Source organism: Cucurbita maxima, unplaced genomic scaffold (assembly GCF_002738345.1).
Source record: "Cucurbita maxima cultivar Rimu unplaced genomic scaffold, Cmax_1.0 Cma_Scf00088, whole genome shotgun sequence".
Taxonomy (NCBI): Eukaryota; Viridiplantae; Streptophyta; class Magnoliopsida; order Cucurbitales; family Cucurbitaceae; genus Cucurbita; species Cucurbita maxima.
The window spans coordinates 59928-67684 of record NW_019272104.1 but is presented as its reverse complement, the minus strand read 5'-3'; positions in this window follow the sequence as shown (position 1 = coordinate 67684).

The window sequence follows — 7757 nt, the reverse complement described above, 5'->3', positions numbered from 1 at the left end:
AAAAAAAAAAAAAAAAAAAAAAAAAAAAAGGGTAAAGCATCGATTTTATCCAAAAAAAAAAAAATAGACAGAAGATAGAGTTTTTTGATTAATGGTTTTTACACGAAAAAAAGTGAAATCTGAGAAAATAGACTCTTTTTGCCCCAAAAATAGGGGAAATGGCAAAAAATGGCCCAAAATACCTCTTTTACCGAGATTTTATCCCAAAAAATAGACAGAGGATAGCTTTTTTTTTTTTTGTTTCTATTGATGGTCTTAGAAAAAATGGTGAAATCAGTCCCATTTATCCCATTTTGCACTCTTTTACAGGTCAAAATGGATGAAAATAGCACAAAAAATAAGATAAAGCATGGATTTTATCCCAAAAAATAGACAGAGAATAGGATTTGATAATTAATGGTCTTTAATGTGTCATCTCCCTTCTTTCTTTGATTTACTCGACAATAAAGGTTCTTCAAATAGCTTGAGTTTCGTCTTTACTTTATGTTCAGGAGAAAGCTCAGAGTAATAGTAAGAAGTCAAGTCAAGTTAATAAATAAGGTTCAAAGGTGAAGGAGGTAAGAGAATAAGAGTTTACGAGGTTCATGAGGAGTACTAGTTTTCGCTTTCATTTATCTTTGATTCTTTCACGAGGTAAGATAGGCTTCTCTACTCGTCTTCTTCCCCTGATTTCACCTATTTATTCTTTAACTGTAAACTCGGTTATTGTGTCTCTTGGTTCTTTCTCCTCTTTCTTTATTCTTTCACCTCGGTAAAGCAGCTTGATCGATAGGGAGAGGGGCAAAGCAACTCGACGAGAAGAGGGAGTTGATCTTTCTTTTCTTCCTCGATCAAAGAAAATGCGGATAAATAAGGACAATCGATCGCGAGGGTCAATTAACCCCAAGGAGGACGACCACGGCGGGGGAGCAAGTCAAGCCTTCCTTTGCGGAGAGAGAATAGAAGCAAGCTAGTTACTCTTGTGACGGAAAAAGCCTGGAGTTTTCACTTGTGAAAAGTGGTGGGTTAAATGGGGAAATTGCTGATTTGTCGAAAGAGGAAAAAAGTCCCCTGTCTGTCTTGTTGTAGGTCCTGGGGTAAAAGAAAAGAGGAAGGCAAATTCGAATTCAAAAAGGAGAATCAATCCTCCAATTGTTCTTTGGGTAATCAAAGGGGCACATGGGGTTTGTTGCCACCAAGTCTCTTGTAGGCGGCAAGGGCCAAGGGGGGAAAGAAGTCAGTCTTCCGATCGAACCAGTTCGTATGTCTGATCAATAGTTCACCACGTGGACAATTTTCTTTGAGCAAAGTCGAGATCTCCTTCATTCCAAAGTCAGTGTGGTTAAAGGAAAAAAGACATCAAAACAAAAAGAATAAAAGAATAAGTGGTAGTCGTAGTCTTGTCTGTCGAATTCTCTGTATGGATGACCCTCTTCCACATGAAAGAAGAGAAGAAAGACTTGATTGATGATCCTCTTTCTCTTTTTCAAGAGTCTTATGGGGGTAGGGGGGACATTCGGGGGCATTTCTCAAAATCCTCCACTGCATGACTGATTGACTAAGTCACTGGAAGTTTCAGATTCTATTCTGTTTTAGGGGAAAGGGGCCTGTTTCGTTAGAACTTTTGGGGGTCGACCGCCCATCTTATGGAAGACTTTTTCTTTTGGAGAGGTAATTCCCTTTGTCGCATTTGGAAGGAGGACAGCCAATTCCAATGAGAGGGAGCTTCTTGAGTGAGACTATTAGAATTGTCGGAAGAGGTTGACTTTGTACGAACGTTTCGCCTTTTCTTATCTTTTTCCTTTTCCCTTGGAGCTGGGTGACAAATACCTAAAATTGGAAGAAAAAAACATTGAGTAAATAAAGGGCAAACATCACCATTCAATATTTCTTGGTAGATTAAGCCTTGAAGAAAGACTAAGAAAGTGCAACAAATCTGCGAAGAATGCTTTTTCTAATTCTCCACCTGCCACCCGACCAAAGAAGACAAAATTTGTGCTGATCTTCGGCCCAAAATCTCCGGGAGCAAAAATCTTTCTAGCAAATCTTAATCGTCAAATACTTGCCAAAAGAATGATCATTGGTTGATAGGCAACTTTCCACATCTGTTCATTAGCAAAGTTAGATAAAATGGGAATGGGCCTCTTCCCCCAAATAGGCTTTTTTTCGACTTCAATCAATCTGAGATCTGATTTCGATTCGGCAAAGGTTTCCTGAGTTGAATGAGAAGAAACTCTCTTGTCCGGTTGAGTTATTGTCTATGACTGGCTTATTGGGGCTGAAAGAATCTGCATTAGAGGAGATCATTCAAAATGACTACCACAAGAAAGTCGCTCCTATCTACGACAACCACCTGTCATGGAAAATGTAGAATATCTACTTTCTCGTCTTTCCCGAGCCCAAAACAAAAATCCATTTAGCAGCGACGATCTTTCTTTTCTATGTTAGGATTCTCCGTTCCCTGGGCTCCGCTCGCTCGTATACGCTCCGATAAGAATGAATCTTTTGTTGTGTAAGGTTGGCCCGAAGAGAGAATGGGCATGACTCCCCCTCTCCCCGTTCAAGCCATTTCTCACCTCAACCCCCTAAATATAGGAAAAGGGCATGAAAAGGTCGCCAATAGTACCCGCTACTCCTACTTTCTCTTGACCAGAAACGGAGAACGTAAAGAGATTTAGTAGGCGATCCAAGACATGAGGGGAAATGAAAGGAAAGCGGTAAAGTCACTCTCTTCTCTTGATATCATCCAAAGATGAGAGTTGTTGAACGACTCTCTATAAAAACAAATCCCTCCTCAAACCGTGCTTGCATTTTTCATTGCCCACTACTTGTAAGGTTCAGGCAAATTTCTTTCTTCTTTCTTTCACAAGCCTAAAAAGCGAACCTTCTCTCTCTCTCTCGTGGAGCAAAATGCAACTGGAATCTGTCCACATTAATCTGCCTTTTTACAAAGGTCGAATTAGCTTGCTTGAATGAGTTCCTCTCTTTCTTGCGCTTTTGAGTCAAACCACTTCTTTGTGCTCTCTCTCTAATTTCTAATCTCTTCTCTGTCTGCCATTCCCACCCCAACTCTTCTGGGTGCTGCGCTTTAGTTTTTGAATGTGTCTGTCGTTTAGCCTAACGAGTCTTAGCTAAGGGAGGAGCTTCTCCTTCTCGTGAGAATTGCACTCGCTGATATCGAATCGTCTCATCTTTCTTTTCTCTTTTTCTTCCTCATTCTTCTTTTTTTTTTTTTTTTCGTAGGACATGAAGAGATTTCCATGGGGATTGAGAATCAACTGGAATTGATCTCAAGCTTTTTTCTTTGTTTATCGATTTTGTGCGGATCCTCCTTTTCGGAATGGGCTTTTTCTTATTCTTCTTCTTTTTCAGATTGATTCTTTTCCGATCGAGAACGCAAGAGAGAACTTATGTGATATGAACCACGACCAAGGAATTTCCATACCTGAAGGTCCAATTACAAGGACGAGAGCTAAGAAGCTACAACAAACCTTATACAGTTATATTCAAGCTATGGTGAGCTCATCAAAGAAAATTTTAGAAGACGCTGGAGACCTCCCTTATATGTTGTGCAAAGTTGAGCTTCAAGAAAGAGATGAATTAAATGCACTTTAAGTTGCATTTAATGAACTCCACTGAATTTATGAAACTAGTCCAAGGATGAGTCAATAAGCACATTTTATTAATTGTATTATTTTATTATAGTTTAAATATTTGTTTGTCATATTTAAACTAGTTTTAAATATAGGAGTTAAGGTTATATTGTAACCCACATAGGTTACTATATTCCACCATTAACTAGCCATTTTAATATGGAGGTTATGAGTATTTTTCATTTACTAGCCCATTGAATTTGGGAGTTATATATCCATAGGTTAAGGTTGTAAGGGCTATATAAAGCCTTCTTTTCTTTGATTAGACATCAGATTTTGGAATTAAGAATAGAATTTCTATTTTAGCTTTGTTGAGAGCTAAACTTTCTTTGCAAATTCTTGTGTTTAGAACTTGCATGTAGAGTCATTCAAGTGGTATTGACTAAACCTCTTGTGGAGTGATTCGAATCACGAGTTTAGAAACGAGTTTTCTTTACTCTTGATCTTGATCATCAAGGTAATCCGTTCCATACTTTCCCTTGGGTTGATTTTCCATATCATTTGGTATCAGAGCTTCAGGCTCAAGATCGGATATATGTTTCATTGTGCTTATCTCTTTTAATTCTCTTATAATTTTTTTTTTCTCAGTTTGTGTAGAATGTTCATGTTCTATCACAAAAATATATAACAAAAAAAAAAAAAAAAATCTTATGTTCTTTAAAGTGTTAGATCTGGATCTTATCAACACTTTGTTCTTCTTTAAGATCTTCTAAATCAATTTTCTTGTTGGTAAATTGATTATATTTTGCCAATCAGAAGAAAAAAAAAACATTGAAAGAAAGAAAGCATATTGATGTTAAATGTCTTTTTTTTCCCCTCTTGATTATTATATGTAACTCTCATATGTTACTACGTCTACATTAGTCCTTAATCATTTTCTTTCTTTAATTCGTTTCTTTGTCGTTATTCGGATTGCTCCTTCAATACCCTTGTGTATGTCTTGAGTGTGCTGTCTATTCACTTTGAATTGCACTTAGCTCTATAACATAGCTTGTCTCACATTCCAATTTGGTTTTTGGAGTGTGATTTGTGTGTGCTCAATTGTGAGGGTGAGTTTGTAAGGGAGTGACACATTGATTCTAGTGTTGAGTGCTAAACACGAGTGAACTACATTTACGAGTGAATACACGTGAGGGAGTGCTTGTGAGGTCCTTTTTTTTTTTGTAGCATGGAAAATCCAGAGGACAATACTGACATTATTGATGCACGATTGAGAGAAGCCCAACAACGAACCATGGAAAGACTAATTCGAGGAATAGAAGAGTTGACTGATCGAATAGGCAGATTGGAGATTCAAAATCAAGCTCGACAGAGGATTCCACTACCTACGCCCTCAACCGATACATATGAGGGCGACAATTCTGATCACCACGAGGATAATCCACATGTGGTTGGTCATGGCTTGATGCAAGGGAGTGACCATGGAAGAAGGTATCATAATTTACAACAACGAGTTCCTTATGATGATAGAATTGATCGTAACGTGGGGAGCATCAAATTAAAACTTCCGAAGTTTTATGGCAAAACCGATCCAGAGGAGTACCTTCAATGGGAGAAAACGGTGGAGTCGGTGTTCAACTGTCATAATTTTAGTGATGAAAAGAAGGTACTGTTATGCATTGCTCAATTCAAACAATATGCTCAAATTTGGTGGGATAAATTGATGTCAAGTAGGAGAAGAAATCTTGAAGCACCAATTGATTCATGGGTCGAGTTCAAAGAGTCCATGAGGAAGCGTTTGTTCCATAATATTTTCACAGGGACATGGCGCAAAAGCTTCAAGCATTGAAACAAGGACGCAAATCTGTGGAGGATTATTACAAGGAGATGGATACATTGATGGATCAACTTGAACTCGATGAGGACATGGAGGCTCTCATGGCGCGGTTTCTTAATGGGTTAAACACAGAGATTGCGGACAAGACTGATTTACAGCCTTATTCTAATATTGAGAAGTTGTTGCACATTGCAATTAAGATCGAGAGGCAAATCCAACGAAGGTCTCAACGGTATTCTTCTAAAACTTTTCCCAATTCTACTTCTACATGGAAAAGGGATAGTAAGAACATTGATTATACGCATAGAAATCAAGAGATTAATGAGAAGCCTCAAGCTAAATTTGAGAAAGGGGAGAGTTCTAGAACATTGAAAGAAAAAGTAGAAAAGTCCAACGTTCGAAATAGAGATTTAAAGTGTTGAAGATGTCAAGGGGTAGGACACTATAGTAGAGATTGCCCAAATGCCAGAATTATGACCATCAAGGAGGGAGAAATTGTTACGGATGACGAGGCACATGACGACATAAATGAGGAAACTGATGAGAGTGAGGAGTTTAGTGAAGAGAACCCTACACATATATCTTTGGTTACTCGACGACCTCTAAACACCCACATTAAGGAGGACGACCTAGACCAAAGGGAGAACTTGTTTCAAACTCGGTGTCTTGTTCAATCTATACCATGTAGTGTTGTAATTGATAGCGGTAGTTGCACCAATGTTGTGAGTTCCATTCTGGTCAAAAGACTTAATTTAAAGACACAACCACATCCAAGACCCTACAAGCTTCAATGGTTGAATGATTGTGGGGAAGTACGGGTAACTCAACAAACTCTTGTTTCCTTTACTATTGGAAAATATGTTGATGATGTTTTATGTGATGTTGTATCCATGCATGTTGGAGATTTACTATTGGGGAGGCCTTGGCAATTTGATCGTCGGGTAATGTATGATGGGTATGCAAATCGATACTCTTTTACTCACAATGGTAGAAAAACTACTCTTATTCCATTGTCTCCAAAAGATGTATTTATTGATCATTGCAAACTTGAAAAGAAAAGGCAAGAGGCTGATGCAAAAGCAGAGATTGAATAAGAATCAAGTGAAAAAAAGAGCTTGAGGGAAAAGCAAGAGAGTAACACTCAGCCTAGAGAAAAAAAAGAGAGAAAAGCCAAATCAGTAAGCTTGTATGTTAGATCAAGTGAGGCTAGGAATGTTTTGATCTCTAACCAGACTATTCTTGTACTTATGTGCAAGGGATCTTGTTACTTTACTAACATGCTTAACCCTTCTTTGCCTAGTGATTTTGTTGTGCTTTTGCAAGAGTTTGAAGATTTATTTTCCGAGGAGAAGCCTAGTAGTTTGCCACCACTTAGAGGGATTGAACACAAGATTGACTTCATTCCTGGCGCGCCCATTCCAAACCGACCAGCTTATAGGACTAATCCAAAGGAGGCTGAAGAGATACAAAGGCAAGTAAGTGAACTCCTTGCTAAAGGGTATGTACGTGAAAGTTTGAGTCCTTGTTTTGTTCCAGTTATTCTTGTACATAAGAAAGATGGTTCTTGGCGTATGTGTGTTGATTGTAGGGCTATAAACAAGATAACTATAAAGTATAGGCATTCAATTCCCAGATTAGATGATATGCTTGATGAATTGCATGGATGCAGTCTTTTTACTAAGATTGATTTAAAATCGGGTTATCATCAAATTCGCATGCATATTGGGGATGAGTGGAAAACAGCTTTTAAAACCAAGTATGGTCTTTATGAATGGTTGGTTATGTCTTTTGGATTAACTAATGCACCTAGTACATTCATGAGACTAATGAACCATGTCTTACGAGAATACTTAGGTAAGTTTGTGGTTGTTTATTTTGATGACATCCTTGTTTACTCTAAATCTTTAGATGATCATATTACCCATGTACGCAATGTTTTGACTACTTTAAGAAACGAATGTTTTTACGTAAATTTAAAGAAATGTAGCTTTTGCATGGAAAAAGTTAACTTTCTTGGGTTTGTAGTTTCATCTAATGGTGTTGAGGTTGACGAGGAGAAAGTGAAGGCTATTAAAGATTGGCCTACACCTAAAAATGTAAGTGAGGTAAGAAGTTTTCATGGTCTTGCAAGTTTCTACCGTAGGTTCATTAAGAATTTTAGTACAATTGCTTCACCCTTGAATGAACTTGTTAAGAAAAATGTATCCTTTATATGGGAAAAAGATCAAGAACTTGCTTTTAATACTTTGAAAGAAAAATTGAGTTCTGCTCCCTTGCTTGCATTACCTAATTTTGAGTCTACTTTTGAAATTGAATGTGATGCTAGTGGAGTAGGGATAGGTGCTGTA